This window comes from Lissotriton vulgaris, chromosome 3_1, assembly GCF_964263255.1.
Source record: "Lissotriton vulgaris chromosome 3_1, aLisVul1.2, whole genome shotgun sequence".
Classification (NCBI taxonomy): Eukaryota; Metazoa; Chordata; class Amphibia; order Caudata; family Salamandridae; genus Lissotriton; species Lissotriton vulgaris.
In genome coordinates this window covers 739,102,532-739,120,866 of record NC_141689.1, presented here as the reverse complement: position 1 = coordinate 739,120,866, position 18,335 = coordinate 739,102,532, and positions in this window count along the sequence as shown.

The following is an 18,335-nucleotide window of genomic DNA, read 5'->3' as shown; positions in this document are numbered from 1 at the left end:
ATTTTGTAAGCACCCTTTTCCTAGTCGAAAAGAAAGACAAGGGTTGGCGCCCAGTAATAAACCTTCGAGAGGTAAACAAGTACCTCGTCTACCGTCATTTCAAGATGGAAGGCATCCATCTGCTCAGGGACCTTCTATCCAAGGAGAATGGCTAGTCAAATTGGACTTAAAAGACGCCTATTTTACCATTCCCATGGCAATAGAACATCAGTCCTTTCTCCAATTCATTTGGGACAATCGCCTTTTTCAATTTCAGGCCCTCCCTTTCGGTCTTTCATCCGCCCCTTGGTGTTTCACCAAAATCATGAGAACGATAGTCTCCATCCTAAGAGCCAGATGTATTCGTCTCATCATCTATCTAGACAACATACTGATAATGCCCCAATCTCACTCTCAGATTCTAGAAGATCTACAAACCTCCATGAACCTCATAGAAAGCCTTAGGTTCATTATAAACAGGGAAAAATCAATCCTTTTACCCTCCAAATCTCTGGAGTTCCTTGGCTTCACTGTGGACACATCCAGGTGTCTTCTCTCACTCCCCAAGAAGAAGATTGCCAAAATTCGGAAAGAGATCAGATTTGTCCTCAAACATCACTCTTTATCCCTCAGAGAGCTGGCCAGACTCCTTGGTCTCCTTTCTTCCTCCATCCAAGCTATCTTCCCTGGCCCCCTGAACTACCGTGCTCTTCAGAGAGTAAAAGCCAAAGCTCTCAGATCCAGACTTTGGTACGGAGACCAAGTCTCTCTAGACGAAGAAACCAGACTGGAACTTTCTTGGTGACTGGACAATTTGGACGCCTGGAATGGAAGAGCTATCTTTGGTTCAACTCCAGACTTCGTTCTAGAGTCAGACGCCAGCCTTCACGGTTGGGGTGCCCGTCTCCTCGACCAGGACACTGGTGGTGTATGGACCCCTTCGGAATCTTCCCACCACATAAATTTCTTAGAAATGACGGCCGGGCTCTATGCACTGATGAGCTTCAGACAGTCTCTTCAGGGCAGATCCGTTCTCCTGAAGATGGACAACATTTCCGCAGTCTCGTATATCAACCGTCTTGGCGGTACGAAATCTGCCGACCTATCGGATCTGGCCAAGAAACTTTGGATGTTCTGTTTGGAACACAAGATTTCCCTGAGGGCAGAGTACCTCCCCAGAAAATCCAACCTCTCTGCAGATTAGAATTCGAGGTTCCTAGTAGACTTCAGCGATTGGAAACTCAATCCGACCATTTTCAATTCCCTGGTCCACTATTGGGGTCCTTTCGATGTGGACCTTTTTGCAAGCCGTTTGTCTTCCCAGCTTCTACAGTATTTCAGCTGGATGCCAGACCCGGGCGCTCTCGCTGTCAACGCTTTCCTCCAACCTTGGGCTCCTCTCCGACCCTACGCCTTTCCCCCTTTGCTATGATTCAAAGGGTTCTACAGAAAGTGAGACAGGAACAGTGCTCCCTGGTCCTGATAACCCCTTTCTGGCCGTCTCAAGCATGGTTCCCCAGCTTTGGAACTCTCTTGCGACATTCCCCTCCTAATCCCGGCTTCTCAAGGTCTCCTCCTAAACGCAAACGGAGAAGATCACCACCTGGTTCTTTCAGGGAACTTAAACCTTCTTGCTTGGAAAGTGTCAGGCAATCTAATCAATAGTCTGGACTTTCGTCATCTGCTCTTACACTCCTCGGAGGATCTTGGGCACCTGGAACACACTACAGATATAATAACATCTGGAAAAAATGGTCTAGTTGGTGCTTGGAAAGGGACTTGGATCCCGTGGAAGCTCCTATCGTTAATATAGTCAATTTCCCAGTGGAACTTTTCGAGAGTGGTCTCTCCTATAGATCCATTAACTGTTATAGGTCTGCCATTTCCGCAGGTCACTCTATTGTCAACGGTAAAACGGTAGGTAAGAACGCTATTATTTGTAGAGTCCTTAAAAGTATCAGACTTAAAAGGCCCCCCCAGGCCTAAATATCAATCTGTTTGGGATGTTAAACTATTGCTTGACCTTTTTTGCTCCTGGCCTGATAACTCCCTTCTTAACAGAAAATGTCTTTCAATTAAACTTGCCTCTCTTCTTTGTTTAATCTCCTGTCGCAGAGTTTCAGATGTTAAAGCTCTGGACATCTCTAATAGATGTTATGACATGTTTGGTGTTAAATTTGAAATTTTTATGAGAACTAAGACCATGTCTGACTTTATCTTCTATCCACATTTAGATTTTTGCAAAAAACTCTGTGTGGTTGATTGTATGAAGGAATACGATTCCAGGATGTCTAATCTTCGACCCCCTGATGCAAATCAACTTCTTGTTTCCTACGTTAAACCCTTTAAACCCATCTCATCCTGCTCTATCGCAAGGTGGGTTAAATTGGCTATGAACTTCGCTGGTATTGACCTTTCAAAATTTCAAGCTCACTCACTAAGAAGCGCAATGGCCAGCAAGTCATACTGGTCGGGTGGTAAGTTGGATGCTATCCTTAGGGCTGCTGATTGGTCTAATGCCTCTACCTTTGCCCATCATTATTGAAAACCAATTGAACATGTTTCTGATGTTGTGATTCAAGGCTACCAACATGCATAATGTAGCCTCCTGTCTTGTAATGAAATTGCAATTCTCCTATTAACATGACCAGAGAATCTGGATTTCATTAAAGACACGGAGGCTAACATTATCCCTCCCGTCCTTCCCTGGAGGGATATTGAGGATTGATTTGGTTTACAATATTTTCAATGTTTCATGCCTTTTAACCTTATGTTATGCTTTTCTTATTGCTTCTTCTGAAGGTTACTTTGTGCCTTTCTTGATTTCCTTTATTTTCTTTCAGACAATTTGAATTGATGAATCTCCAAGGATTTTCAAAGTTTCGACAATACTTCCTTCAAGTTTTAAGATGTATTCTTCGTTTGACCTGTCGTTCAAGGCATTTAAAAGAGGCTGATCTTCCCTGGCACACGCCTTTTATGGATACTGTGATGTCACTTTGTTCTTATTCTAGTCTTTGTGATGTAACCAGCTGTGTGAGCTGCATTAAAATGTTTAATGCATAATGTTAGCCTCCATGTCTTTAATGAAATCCAGATTCTCATGGTAATAGGAGAATCGCAATTAGCGTCAAGAAAGTTCACGCTAGTCAGTCCAACGTCCCTTTTCAGTGAGTAAAAAAGCTTACAAATACGCTGGTAAGGGAGAAAAAAAATGACCAGAATACAAAATGGAGCAGCCTGCTTCTATGCTGTCTGCGCAGAAGTGTCAAATGTTGATGTGCAGGAAGACACACCTTCCTAGACACAAACAATTCTAATTGGTCATTTGTTGGTTTGATGTGTGCAGCGGAATGCAGCACACATACCAAGATATGAGGAGATAATCTGTCAAAAACTGGCTTCCAATTTTTGGTCCCCTGAGAACATGTATCTAAACAACAAGAGAGTCAGGGTCAATAGGTCACTTCTTTACCCCTAAAGTAGTACTATGTAACAACAACATAAGAGTGACTGATGGTGCAAGCAAAGGATATTATCAAATGGCAACCATCTAGAAAACGAAATCACAAAAAACAGAAGGGTGTAAGCAAGTGCAAAAAGGAAAGGAAAAACATATTTTCTAAACAAACCCTCACTCACCAACCTGGTTGGTGACATGCTTCATGATAGGGTTCCCACTGGGGAGACCGAAAGTCCCCCCAGTGTGCTTTAATGCCTGGATTACAGCAGAGCTGGTTTTTCGTGATGGAATCGTGAGATAGTGCTCAATGTGAAGTGACCGTGAATTAAAAGATAGACAACTCTACCCTATACTCTCTTTAATAGAGGGACAACTGGCATCAATAAAATCAAGTGAAGCGGGCACTTGGTGGCTTACTAACCTGAACCACTGTGTCCTAAATGGTGTAGGTCGACATGTTTCTGCTGTTCAAGGCCAAATTCAGTTCAGCATTCTCCAGGACCAAAGTATATCCCCCGGGTGGTACACGCACGCGTGCCCTATCCATGGGGATATATGTGTGTGAAGGTAAAAAGACTCACGGTTTTACCAGGGGCCGGGATCTGTAAAACATGAAGTTAATACATTGAAAAGCAACAAGTAGATCCCATCTTGTTAAACAAAACATGAGCAAATTACCACTTTTGTCTCACTCAGTGTGATCTCTAGGTGTAGATTAACCTTTTATAACACCTTTATCACCCAACTGTGATTCCCACATCAGGAACAGCTGAAATAGTGCCAGGAGTTAACCTCACTAGGAACTACTTGTCAATAAGGTATACTTTGACTGTAATTGGCATTCTTATCATGATCAGACCCATTAGGCATGTAAATACAAACTTGATTATCGCTGCAGAGGGTTGTCAGAATTCTTAGTTACTTAAAAAAACAATTAAAGAAAGTGCTTGCCCCCGTAAAAATATCTCCAAACCGAACCGGGTAAGAAATCAACGTTTAAAATGCAGTTATAGATAAAACTTTAGAAAATGGAAGATTAGGCACACTTACTATCCATCGTACTCGGATTCACTACATGGGCTCACGGAGGGGGTGAACCTTCTCGCTGTATTAAACCTTTAGGAAAAAGATCACAAAAGTGCGTGCTGAAAAGCGGCAATTCGGCATTTTAGTATCCGTTAAGAAATAAGCCTTCCGGTATGCCCACTTACTTGCAATGCTCACACGTGAGTCCCTTGCTCACTTTGCCACTGGATTCAAGCAAGCCGGGCTGAAGACAGCTGGAATGCCAGAAATCGGTCCTCGGAAGCTTGTTTCCGGTCCAGGGAAGACATGGCTTGGCAGTTCGGGCTGGACTGTTCCCATGAGGCACAAGATCAGACTGATTTACATATAGCCATGTCTGAACTGGGCTGGCAGAGTGGGCTAAAGAACGGTGATGGATTAAACCCAGATCTTTTGACTGGGTGTGAGTGTTTGATTGATTCAGATGCTCCGTCCATCACCACCCCCTTTTGTGCCGCTTTTGGCCGCCATAAGTGTGTTTTCAATTGTGCTTCTGGTTAATTAGGCTACCTTGCACCAACGCAGGCACCCTTGCACCAATGTGCAAGGCTGTCTGGGTTGAGGGATTGATTGTTTATGTACATGAAGAACGATTGTTTATGTACATGAAGGTGTCTCTCCTTGTACATAAACATTAATTCATGGTATTTTTCTGTTACTATGTGTGCTGCACAATGCAAAACACATAGAAACTGCAAAAATCAGGAGAAATAAAGCACCTCTCCTTGTTTTGCCATGTGAAGATCCTGTTATCCCTGGCCATAAGTTTATGAGCAGCCAACTATTCATGCCACACTTGTAAATATGTGGCAGTGGCAACATTATTGAGTGTTGCAGTGGAATGTCCACCTCAAAACCCATTGGCTATCCATTTCATGCAAAGTGTAGCTTATAAGGGGGCCTTATTCACAATGTTGCATTAAGCTATGTTAAGGTTTTTTATGCTGCATTGTAAATGCGCCACAGAAGGTCTTAATAAATGACGTACCTGTGGAAGAAGGGGCTTGTAAATATCCCCTTAATGTTGGCGCACAGTGCTAATGGCAAAGTTGTGAACAACTGATATAGAACAATCAGGTACATTGTAAAGTGACATACACAGCTTTGTGTAACAGGTTTTTCATGTAACATAGGAGAACGGAAAGTGCCATGCACTCTGAATGTCAAATGCTAAACTACATGTCAACAAGTAACAGACAAAAACATTAGTATTTGCCCTTTACATTGCAGAGAATGGAACTTTATCTCCTAGTCAGCACTAGGTGATGCATGTTGGCGAGTTGTCAATGGTGTAGCTGGTGGGGCAGGTGGTGCTGGTGCAACAGCTTGGCCAGCTGTTGATGGTGTGGCTGGTGGTGTAGGGTATTAGGTACCAGAGGTGCTGGGCAGATTATCTCGGTCCCCATGGTGCTTTGCAGTGGCTGTTCTTGGGGCACCCTGAGGGAATGCTTTCAAGCGGCCTTCAGCCCTCTGCTCATGGCAACAATGTTCCATTGCTCAATAGAGCTAGGCAACTTTTCAGACATGCCGGTATCTGTCCTTACAAAGTTTGAACATCTTATCTGACATTGTCTGTAAGGAAATACACACATGACTAGATGTTAGAAACAAGACAAATAACAAAGGCCAACAAGTCTTTTGAACACTCAAGTTTACACCAACAGGAAGGTAGCATTCTCATAAAACCTTTTTCAACATGAAGCTTGATTGAGCAAATCACATGTGACGTCAATCTCAACTCACATCAAATGTATACCTTTAAGTTAATGTTTGGTATGGGACATAGCAAAGCCAAAGGTAAACACCATCAGTGGTTTGTCTCCTAAGTGAAATGCTGACATTGACATAAACTCAGACAGAGTCTACCATGGGAATGTACGCAAGGAGACCAAGGTATTGTATGACCATACCATGAGATGTACCTCTACATATAGGATTTACTGGGTGTAGTAGTAGTAGTGGCATAATACTAACCACCAACGTGTTACACATAGGCAAAAGTCACCCATCTGTCAACTGCAATGCACTATGTAGTCAATGTGTCTCCACAGCTGCATATCCAGGGTTAATGCTGTATACATCTACTTGTAGCATGTGAGTACTTGCATGACACAGACAGCTAGCCATACCACAGTGCTACATGAACTGAGCACATTGGAAGTAAGAAAGGGAACAATGGTGAGAAGTGTGGTTGGCCACATCACAATGCCCAAATGTTTTTTCAATTCCAGCCAGTTGTAGGTCTGGGGTAGACCAATCATCCAACATTCTGATACACAACAGGTCCCAGCTTGTGTATGAGATGGGCTCATTGTATGAATTATTGTCACTTTCAAGGGTAGCTGTAATTCCCTGATACTCAGTGATTGCCATAACATGCCAGTGTGTACATGAAATCAACACCCAGTTGTTGTTTTGAAGCTTTAACAAGATAGTTATCTCCTTCCCCAGTAACACTCGTTTTTTTCTTTTAACTTCACACAGTGACCGCATATTTGAGTAATCTGCTAAGCATTGTGCTATTTTATTGTATTATTTTCCTATGTGATTTTATGTTGTTTTTATGCTGATTCAAAGATGTTAAGCTTTATCTCATGGTGGTAAGACCCACCCTTTTATGATTTTCACAAATCAAATAAAGTATATATATATATATATATATATATATATATATATATATATATATATATATATATATATATATATATATATATATATATATATATATATGTATACATATATATATATATATACATATATATATATATATATATATATATATATGTATACATATATATATATACATATATATATATATATATATATATATATATATATATATATATATATATATATATATATATATATATATATATATATATATATATATATATATCACTGAAAAAACCATGGGTTATAGACCATATATAGTTAGGAATTAGCATTTACAAAACCTTATTTTACTCACACAAAACCATTGAAATTCGCATATATAGTTAGTTGCACTAACTATATATCGCGCACCCGCAATCCACTGCTGATGATGTCACATATTACATCATTCATGACATGGTCAGTGACATCACTGATGACATCACTGATGACAACTCAAATGACATCACTGATGACATCATCCAGTGACTGTATGTTTCTGTAAAGTTAAAATATGTCTTACATATTGAAGAATGAGTGGATGTATAAGTGTCTGGATGAAGAATTTAGTAGGTGCATGACTGACTGTATGAGAGAGTGATTAAATGTGTCTCACTGAGTGCATTGGTTAGTGACTAAACTGTCTTAATTTGTGCATCATTATGTCTGTTGTTCTGTAATCTGCTGAATGTGTTAATCAGTAGCTATATGAGTAACTATATGGGATATTCATTGGTTGCCCAAGTATTTGTATGGGAGACTGAGTATGTGTGTGAGTGGCTGGGAGGTGTATGACTCTGTGCATAGATGTGTGAGCAGTTGATTCACTAGATGTATGGGTTCAAAAGTGCATGTGGAAACAGCTGCATGGGCGGTTGACTGTGTGCATGAGTGTATTGGTGAGTGAATGGATATCTCAGTGCAACATGTCAAAGTAAGTACATATGTAAAACACAGTACATGTGAGAGTTGACATATATAACCGTGCATAGGAGCCAATGAATGTGTGAGTGGCTGTATGGATCATTGTGAACTTGTATCAGGGATTGTATAGGAGAGTAAATATGTGTTAGAATATGTTTGAATTAGTAAGGTGTGTATAACTGTATAGTTGAGGAAATGGAGGTGTGATTGATTCTTTGCATGACTGACTAGATGTATGAGTAACTCCATGGATGAGTGACAATCTGTGAGTGTCTCTTTACACTGAATGTATCTAAGGTTATATTAGAGTCTGAAGAGGTTCATCGTATTATCACATGAATGATATCAGTGATGTTGTCAGTGATGTCATTTGAGTTGTCATCAGTGATGTCATCAGTGATGTCACTGACCATGTCAGGAATGATGTAATATGTGACATCATCAGCAGTGGATTGCGGGTGCGCGATATATAGGTAGTGCAACTAACTATATATGCAAATTTTAATGGTTTTGTGCGAGTAAAATAAGGTTTTGTAAATGCTAATTCCTAACTATATATGGTCTATAACCCATGGTTTTTTCAGTGAAATTTCAAGGTTTTGTAAATGCTAATTCCTAACTATATATGGTCTATAACCTATGTTATTTTCAGTGAATTTCAATGTTTTTTTAATAGCAATTATCAAAAGCTTTAAAATGTCAAGTACGTGGTAGGTAAAAACATTTTCGTGTCTATGCACGCTGATGTGCTTTGAACGCTGCCCCCTCCCCCCCTCTTTTCTTTGAGGAGTATTCTCTCTTTGCAGATAGTGAAGGGTAGGTAACGCAGGCCTTTGCCCTCGTTGTAATCCGTTGTGCCTGCTTCCCTCTCCATTTGATTGATTGTTATCCAGCATTTACTGTTTTGGAATTGGTTCTCTTTGGTTCATTCTCTATTTACAAACAAGCACAGAGTCGCAATACTCTGTTTAGTCTTTGCAGATAGTGAAAAATCGTTAGAAACAACAAAAGGAATCAAGCAAAATCAGTGGGCCACTAATGGGATCTCTTTTTGACCTCGCTAAAATAGAAACATTAGGAACAACCCCTCATGAGAAATATGAAACTAGTGAGAGGAACTGAGCTCGATGCCATGATGGCTGCAAGACAGCTCGGATCCGCCGTCCACCCCGCCCAAAACAACGACAAACCCTATGCAAATATTATAAATATATACAACACACCAGCAAAGTAACAGGGTAAAACGTTTTATTAAATAACTATTTACATGGCAGCCTGCTGCAACATCGATCCAAACAAGCCTTTGTATTTGGGGCTCAAAATCAACAAGTAACAGGGTAAAACGTTTTATTAAATAACTATTTACATGGCAGCCTGCTGCAACATCGATCCAAACAAGCCTTTGTATTTGGGGCTCAAAATCAACCATCAATAGTAAGATTTTCATAGGTGAGTGTAGGTTCATGGTTTTCCATCCACAGACTAAAAGCCTGGAGTGGGAGTGAAAGAACAATAACTAGGTAAGAAGGAAGGCAGAGGCTGTGGGAAGGACTCTGGATATGGTATGTTGCTTGGTCCCTGAGATGCTTCGATGTCACTGCCTTGCACAAATGGCATAAGTCCTGGATGTTGGGTGCCATAGTTGAGGGTTCCGAGCAGCGCTTGTAACACTGTCTGAAGCTTATTTGCACCTGCTGCAGCTTCACTATTCTCAAAGTAAGTGGGGGCTGTTTGTGGACCTGACTGCATTAAAAAACAATGTGATGCGGTGCCTCCCTGAACCGCTTGACGGAGGCCCCCGAGGGGCGGTGTGATGGCGCGGACTCGGAGGGGACGCTTGGCTCCTGCCCCCTCCCCAAGTCTTGTTGCCCTGGTGTGGCCTAAGATCGCCCCCGACATAGGCGGCCGGCTCCCGGGGTCAGGCAGAACTTTTTGCCTTTTAGTGACTCTTCCATTCTGGACCTTGTCCCACAATCCGTTTGACCTGAAGACACGTCCTGTGATGCCCTGGTCCGACCATCACATATACCTGCGCCAGGAGACGGCGTGGGGTGCACTAGAAGGGAGATGCGGCGCGAACAAGCCTCCCCCACCTCCCCAGGTGGAGGTTTCTCAGCTACACCCCAGCGCTTCACTCAACCAGCTGATTTGCGCCCGCTCTTGCGACACAGTGCCTCGCTCGGCCAGCTGAATTGCGCCTGCTCTTGCTATTACAAAGTCTCACCCGCCATCCAACGGAATTGCACCCAATATTGCGGTACAGCGACAGACGGCTGCTACGGAGCTCACGAAATGGCGGTCAGCTTCACAGACTTGGGCCTGGCCTGCAAGGATGGCTCTGGGCAACCGTGGAACTCGGACGCTTCACTGCTAGGGCATGGGCCCCATTCCCAAAAGAGTCCTCTCAGCCTTGAAGATTCTACAACAGTCACCGGGACCCCCGACTCCCGCAGACTTCCGGTGGGGAGCGACTGCCATGATTGCTCGCAGAATGGCCACAACGTAGCCACGGGGTGCTCTCATGCTGACGCCAGCTTTAGTCTGAAACATCCAGAAACACTGTCGACTACCAATTCGATCAGTTCCGGTGGAGCCCCAACGTGACCCGGTAGAGAAGAACTTGCCCTCCCCTCTTTGACTGATGGTTCTTGTTGCCTGTCCCTTCTGTTGTCATTTAACAGAACTTTTTGGACTGCTGAAAGGGGTTGTGTTCCGACCGCTGGTTGGTGGAGACATTTTGACTATATTCTGGACCTGCGTTGTCCCGTAATGCGTCATATGACGCGCCGCATTAGCGCACCCGGAAGTGCTCCGGTGCGAGAGGCGCAGCTTCCCGGAAGCGATCCAGGGCACGGCGCGCAGCGTGTAACGTAAGCATAACAGGTCATGTGACTTGTTGATAAAACCTTTCATTGGTTCATTTTACTTTTGTTTTTCTAATGATGGAAGGCTTGGTCATATGACCTAAAAATAACACTTTTCATTGGTTTAGAACATTTATTCTCCCCAAATGATGAAAGCCCCACCTTTTTTTTTCTCACTCTGACTTGTAAAGAAAAGGACCCAAATGCATTTTATCACTTACAATGTTCCAGGCTAATGTATTTTCCCGGGAAATTTACAACTGTCCTGCAAGTAAAATATTCCTATTTCGAGAAAAAGGGCGTTTCTTCGTCCCATGAGGGAGCCGTTGAACAAAAGAGGCTCGACCTGCTGTCTTAGTCGCTGATAGGCATGAATATCGGATTCTTATCGATCACTTTATGTTGCAGGAGTGGAAAACACAACAGCCCTTGACCATTTATCTTTACTGCTTTCCTGCGTATTATACCTTTTAACCGTCATGTAATCAGGCTGCTTTATTTCACTTGCCTTTTACTGATTCGAAAACAGTGGCTATTATTCAAAACTTTACCAAACTAGGTACTACTACCATGTTTTGTTTTAAAAACCTTTATTGTGAAAATGTCAGTATACAAATACGGGCCTATAACCACGTGGGCCGGCCACGGAGCAAACTGTAATCGTATATGATGAGTGGACATTTACACTGTAGAAGAACGTAACGGGCGGGCCATTAGGTTGTAAGAACTAAGGTGTCTAACAGTTACGGAATCGGTGGACGTACATTTTATAATTAAAGTACGACAGGGCCAGTTACAATAAAATTATCTAGATATACATTTGCGGGCAAGTACCATGGGTGACGTTAATTCGAACTTTCAATAGTACAGTAATCAATAACACATCAGAACTTAATCTCAATAGGGATGTCCAAATGTTCAATCAGTACTCGTCCCCGCCCGCCATGTGCTTCAAAACTGCATACGTATCTCGTGATATCAAGGCTGGGCAACCAGTACACAACAAGGAGTAACGAGTCCCATTTATACCGGCGCCATTTTGGGCGAGGCCGGGCAGGTCCAGGATATAGTCAAAATGTCTCCACCAACCAGCGGTCGGACCAGAACCCCTTTCGGCAGTCCAAAAATGTTCCGTTAGATGACAACAGAAGAGATAGGCAACAAGAACAATCAGTCAAAAGAGGGGACGCTTTCGGGAATGGGGCCCATGCCGTAGCAGGCAAGCGTCCGAGTTCCAAGGTGTCCCAGGGCCATTTTAGTGGACCAGGCCCAAATCCAAAGAACCGGCCGCCATTTTGAGAGTCCTGTTGCAGCCGCCTATCGCTACACCGCAAGAGTGGGCGCAATTCAGCTGGATGGTGGGCGAGACGCTGTAGCCGCAAGAGCGGGCGCAACTCAGCTGGATGGTGGGCGAGACGCTGTAGCCGCAAGAGCGGGTGCAACTCAGCTGGATGGCGGGTGAGGCACTGTGCTGCAAGAGCGGGCGCAATGCAGCTGGATGGCGGGTGAGGCACTGTGCCGCAAGAGCGGGCGGAACTCAGCTGGATGGAGGGTGAGGCACTGTGCCGCAAGAGCGGGCGGAACTCAGCTGGATGGAGGGTGAGGCACTGTGCCGCAAGAGCGGCGCAATTCAGCTGGATGGCGGGTGAGGCACTGTGCCGCAAGAGCGGGCGGAACTCAGCTGGATGGAGGGTGAGGCACTGTGCCGCAAGAGCGGGCAGAACTCAGCTGGATGGCGGGTGAGGCACTGTGCCGCAAGAGCGGGCGGAACTCAGCTGGATGGCGGGTGAGGCACTGTAGCCGCAAGTGCAGGCGCAACTCAGCTGGATAGCGAGTAAAAACGCCAAGGGGAGCCCCACTGCAGCTGAGGAGCCTCCACCTGGGGAGGCGGGAGAGGCCCGTTCGTGCCGCCCCCCCCCCCCCCCGGGGCACCCCACGCCGTCTTTCGGCGCAGCATTGTAGGATGGCCACACCAGTGTAACTTGCTGGACACCACCTCGGTGCCATCTGGATCTCGGCGCGTTGTGCTGCCTTCAGCCTATTCGCACAACGGTCCGCTACTGACGCCGCCTCACAGGCCAACGGATTTTGTAGGCTTTTAATAGCCCAAAGCCGCATAACAGGTCATGTGACTTGTTTATAAAACTTTTCATTGGTTAATTTTACTTTTGGTTTCCTAATGATGGAAGGCTTGATCATATGACCTAAAAATAACACTTTTCATTGGATTGGAACATTTTTTTTTCCCAAATGATGAAAGCCCCACCTTTTTTTTCTCACTCGGCAGTCCAAAAAGGTTCCATTAGATGACAACAAAGGGGACAGGCAACAAGAACCATCAGTCAAAAGAGGGGAGGGCAAGTTCTTCCTTACCGGGTCACGTTGGGGCTCCACCGGAAGTCATCGAATTGGTAGTCTACGGTGTTTCTGGATGTTTCAGACTGAAGCTGGCGTCAGCATGAGAGCACCACCATCTCGTGGCTCCGTCGTGGCCATTCCGCAAGCAATCATGACAGCCGCTCCCCACCGGAACCCTGCAGGAGTCGGGGGCCCCGATGACTTTTGTAGAATCTTCAAGGCTGAGGGGACACTTTCGGAAATGGGGCCCATGCCCTAGCAGGCAAATGTCTGAGTTCAAATGTGTCCCATGGCCATTTTAGTGGACCAGGCCCAAATCCGAAGAGCCGGCCGCCATTTTGAGAGTCCTGTGGCAGCCGCCTATCGCTACACCGCAAGAGTGGGCGCAACTCAGCTGGATGGCGGGTGAGGCGCTGTAATAGCAAGAGCAGGCGCAATTCAGCTGGCCGAGCGAGGCACTGTGTCGCAAGAGCGGGCGCAACTCAGTTGGATGCCAAGGGGCGCCCCACTGCAGCTGAGGAGCCTCCACCTGGGGAGGCGGGGGAGGCCCGTTCGTGCCGCCTCCCCCCCCCGGGGCGCCCCACGCCGTTTTTCGGCGCAGCATTGTAGGATGGCCAGACCAGTGCGGCAACTTGCCGGACACCACATCGGTGCCGTTCTGATCTCGGCACGTTGTGCTTTCTTCGGCCTATTCGCACAACGGTCCGCTACTGACGCCACCTCACATGCCGACGGATTTTGCCGACTAAAAGACAGACCAAAGCAGCCCATTGTTGCTTTGAGATGGATGTTGCAGCAGGCTGCCATGTAAATAGTTGTTTAAAATGTTTTTTTTTAACGTGTTTACTTTGTTGGAGCGATAGCCAGTAGGTATATATAGTTAGGATTAATTCTCTATGGAACTTTTGAAAATTCTATGTCTAATAACTTTGGCGTTTGTGGACGGAATCGGCTGAAATTTTCAGGAAAATGGCACATTTTGTTTCCAAGAAGCCCTTGAAAATTTGGGGGGGTTTCGTCAAGGGGGGCCGAGAAAAAAGGGGGGTCCCAAAACGCATTTTTCCCATGTTAATTTCCATAGGGCGTTTGGCCTCACTTTTAGCTCGAACGGCTGAATGGATTTGCACGAAACTTGGCAAAATTGTAGGGACTGTTAGCCCGATGTGCCTTTGCTGGGTCTCAATATATGTGCTCCAGTGGATTTTGAGAAATTAACGTTTTAAAAAATGTATATATCTGTGACAGCGTCCCAGATAGCGCTCCAGATCGCGTACTTTTCGCGTCACGGAGCTTTGCGAAGCGATGCTGATTGGCTCTCCGGTGTCTGTCAACATTCTAAACAGTCCGGTGTGGCCGCCATCTTGTCTCTCGGTAGGATCGAGAGACAAGAAGAGGTGAAAAACGAAGGTGGAATTTAATGAAAGGGGGCAAGGTAGACCCCTCTTGACCCCCTAGGAATGATGTTGGGGTTATTAAAGGGTCCCGTGGGGAAAATAAAAAAAATTGGATTTTTCACGGTAGAAGCGCTTCCCGGATCGCGAACCGGGCCGCAAACTGGTAGCGAAACGGGAATTCGCCATTTTGTGTTTCGATTTAATTAAATTACTAGGTATAAGGGGGTACGGGAGACGTATCCTGATCCCTTATGTTTTCTGAGGGTGGCTGAGGAGGCTCATATATGTTGATACATGTCTTCCAGCGGCTGTGCGTGAGCGTTTTTTTTTTTTGCTGCGTGACGTCTGTTAACGTTCGATTCGATGGAAATCAGGAAGTGTTGACCGCCATTTTGTCACTGCGATAAAATATTTTGTTATAAATGAATCCTTATTGATAAACATTGTCTGCGCCATCTTGCCTTTTTTCCAATGCCACAATTTTGTCGTGCACGGCAGCCATTTTAGATGCCTTGACCAGACCCACTCTCTGCACGCCGTCGATTCTCAGCACGGCTCCCCACCCTCGCAAGCATCTCCCCCACGCACTGGTCACCCCCGCTCTCTCTCTCATGCATGGGCCATAAACCTCCCCCCATCTGCGCTGCTCTTCCCTGAGAATCACACCCCGTGCCCGCCCGACACCTTCCTTTCACCCTATTCACTACCGCACCCTCTGACACTCCTCTTCCTCTGTGTCCGAATGTCCAGGCCGGTCCCAGGCTATCACCTAGCCCTGCGGATGTAGTTTATGGCCCCAGCTGTAGAGAATCCAGACATGCCAACCCCCCCGATTCAGGCGTGAGACTACCGATTTCAGTGCTAGTCTCCCGCTTCCCGATTCCTGCAAGCAAAAACCCGATTCCTCGGGGGTTTCAGCTGACAGGGCTTTGTATTGTGTACCGTGCTAATTCTTCCAGGAAACGTCAGAGGGCCGATGCAGGGGCTCTAGAAGGGGTGATAAACCATTTAAGCCTCATTAACAAGCGCATGGTCTTTTAAAGATCTGTGAAGTACTCGGGGCGGCGGTGTGTGTGCCCTGTTTCAGGAGCGGGCGGGGGGCGGGGGGGGGCACTGCCAGCAACTTGCCAGGCCAGGCAGTGTTCAACACTTGCATCACCCTTTCTCTGCCTGCTATTGCGCTCCATGCTTCGGAAAGGTGAGTTTGAAATGTCCGATCCTGCAGCAGCACACTTCCAAAGCCCACACATGACAATAACCCGATTCAAGGCCCCATTCTCCCGATTTTTTTTTAAATCTCCCACTTTGCTCTTCTGAAATGTTGGCATGTATGAGAATCACCCCTCTTCAAAGGAGTTACAGTAGATGAAGGCCCCCACCCCATGAGATCCGTCACACCATACGGGTTCCTACTATCTGATAACCATCCTGTATTGTGCTTGGGGAGGGGATTCTCACTGTGAGGGTGTGTGGGACCGAGCCTGAAGCGGAAGATTCCAGGGATGCCTCTTTGTACATCAAAGTTTTTACAATTATGTGTCACATTAATAATATATAGCACTTCAACAAAGTAGTAGGATTATAAAACTTTAATAACTTATAAATATATACAACGCAACAAAAACAGTAAACACATTTAAAAAAAAATTTGTAAAAAGAAGCAACAATGGTCAGTAGCTGTGTTTTGTGCGAATAGTCCCAAGGCAGCACAACAAGCTGAGTTCTGGACGGCACCCAGGTGATGTCACCTGGGTGCTGCACTGGTTTTTGTATCCTACAATGCAGCTCCGAAAAATGGCGTGGGGCGTCCCTGGGGAGGCCTTGTCAGTAGCGGTCTGTTGTGCGAATAGTTCCAAGGCAGCAGAACGCGCTGAGATGTGGATGGCACCCAGGTGATGTCCAGTAAACTGCCGCACTGGTTTTTGTATCCTATAATGCTGCTCCAAAAAACTGCGTGGGGTGCCCCGGGGGAGGGAGGGGGGGGGTAGGCGGCGTGAACGGGCCTCCCCAGGTGGCAGCTCGTGTGCTGTAGTGGGGCGCCCCTTTACCGTTTCAGTTGCCATTCCGCCCGCTTTTGGAACACTGTGCCAAAATCCGCCATTCAGCTGAGTTGCGCCTACTCTTGCGGTTCAGCGACAGGCGGCTGCCACAAGACTCTCAAAATGGCAGCAGGCTCTTTCCTTTTTGGGCCTGGTCCACAAAAATGGCCCTGGGACACCTTGGAACTCGGACGCTTGTCTGCTAGGTCTTGGACCCCATTCTCGAAAGCGTCCCCTCAGTCGAGAAGATTCTACAAAAGTCTTGGGGGCCCTCGACCCCTGCAGGCTTCCGGTGGGGAGCGGCTGCCATGATTGCTCGCGGAATGACCACGACGGAGCCACGAGATGGTGGTGCTTTCATGCCGACGCCAGCTTCAGTCTGAAACATCCAGAAACAAGGTGGGGCTTTCATAGTTTTGGAAAAAAAAATGTTCTAAACCAATGAAAAGTGTTATTTTTAGGTCATATAACCTAGCCTTCCATCATTAGGAAACCAAAAGTAAAATGAACCAATGAAAAGTTTTATAAACAAATCACATGACCTGTTATGCGGCATAGGGCTATAAAAAGCGTAGAAAATCCGTTGGCACGTGAGGCGGCGTCAGTAGCGGACCGATGTGCGAATAGGCCGAAGGCAGCACAACGCGCCGAGATCCGGATGGCACCGAGGTGGTGTCCAGCAAGTTGCTGCACTGATATGGCTATCCTACAATGCTGCGCTGAAAGTCGGCGTGGGGCGCCCCGTTGGCCTGTGAGGTCGTGTCAGTCAGTGGGGGCTGTTTGAGGATCTGACTGCATTGGAAAGCAATGTGATGCTGTGCGTCGCCTCCAAGATGGAGGCTCCTCGGCTGCAGTGGGGCGCCCCTTGGTGTTTCACTCGCTATCCAGTTGAGTTGTGTTCGCACTTGCGGCTACAGTAGGCCGAAGGTAGCACAACGCGCCGAGATCTGGATGGCACCGAGGTGGTGTTAAGCAAGTTGCCGCACTGGTGTGGCCATCCTACAATGCTGCGCCGAAAGTCGGCGTGGGGTGCCCCGTTGGCCTGTGAGGTGGTGTCAGTAGCGGACCGATGTGTGAATAGGCCGGAACCAGCACAAGGCGCCAAGATCCGGATGGCACCGAGGTGATGTCATAGTTGAGAGTTCTGAGCAGTGCTTGTAACACTGTCTGAAGCTTATTTGCACCTGCTGCAGCTTCACTATCGCCCTGGTGCGGCTCCCGGGGTCTGGCGGAACTTTTTTCCTTTTCCTTTCTGTATCTTGTCCCACAATCCGTTTGACCTGAAGACACGACCAGGTCCCTGAATGTGTGCAGGGGGACGTTATTGATTGAATCAAAATGGCGGCTTCACACAAAGCTGAGTCAAGCGTTGCTGTTGATGCTATACAGACAAAAATTGGTTTTCAGTTTGTGCATTCTTCAGGATTTTTTTTTTTCCATCCAAGGCTGGTTGAGAGTTTGTAGAACAATGGCTTCAGATTTTCAACATACTACTCTTCAACATTCTTCCTAAATGTAACAATGTGAGACTCACTAGGAGAACGGCTGTTTATCTTTCCTTTCAAAATGCTGCCAACAATATTTTCTGAATGGAAGA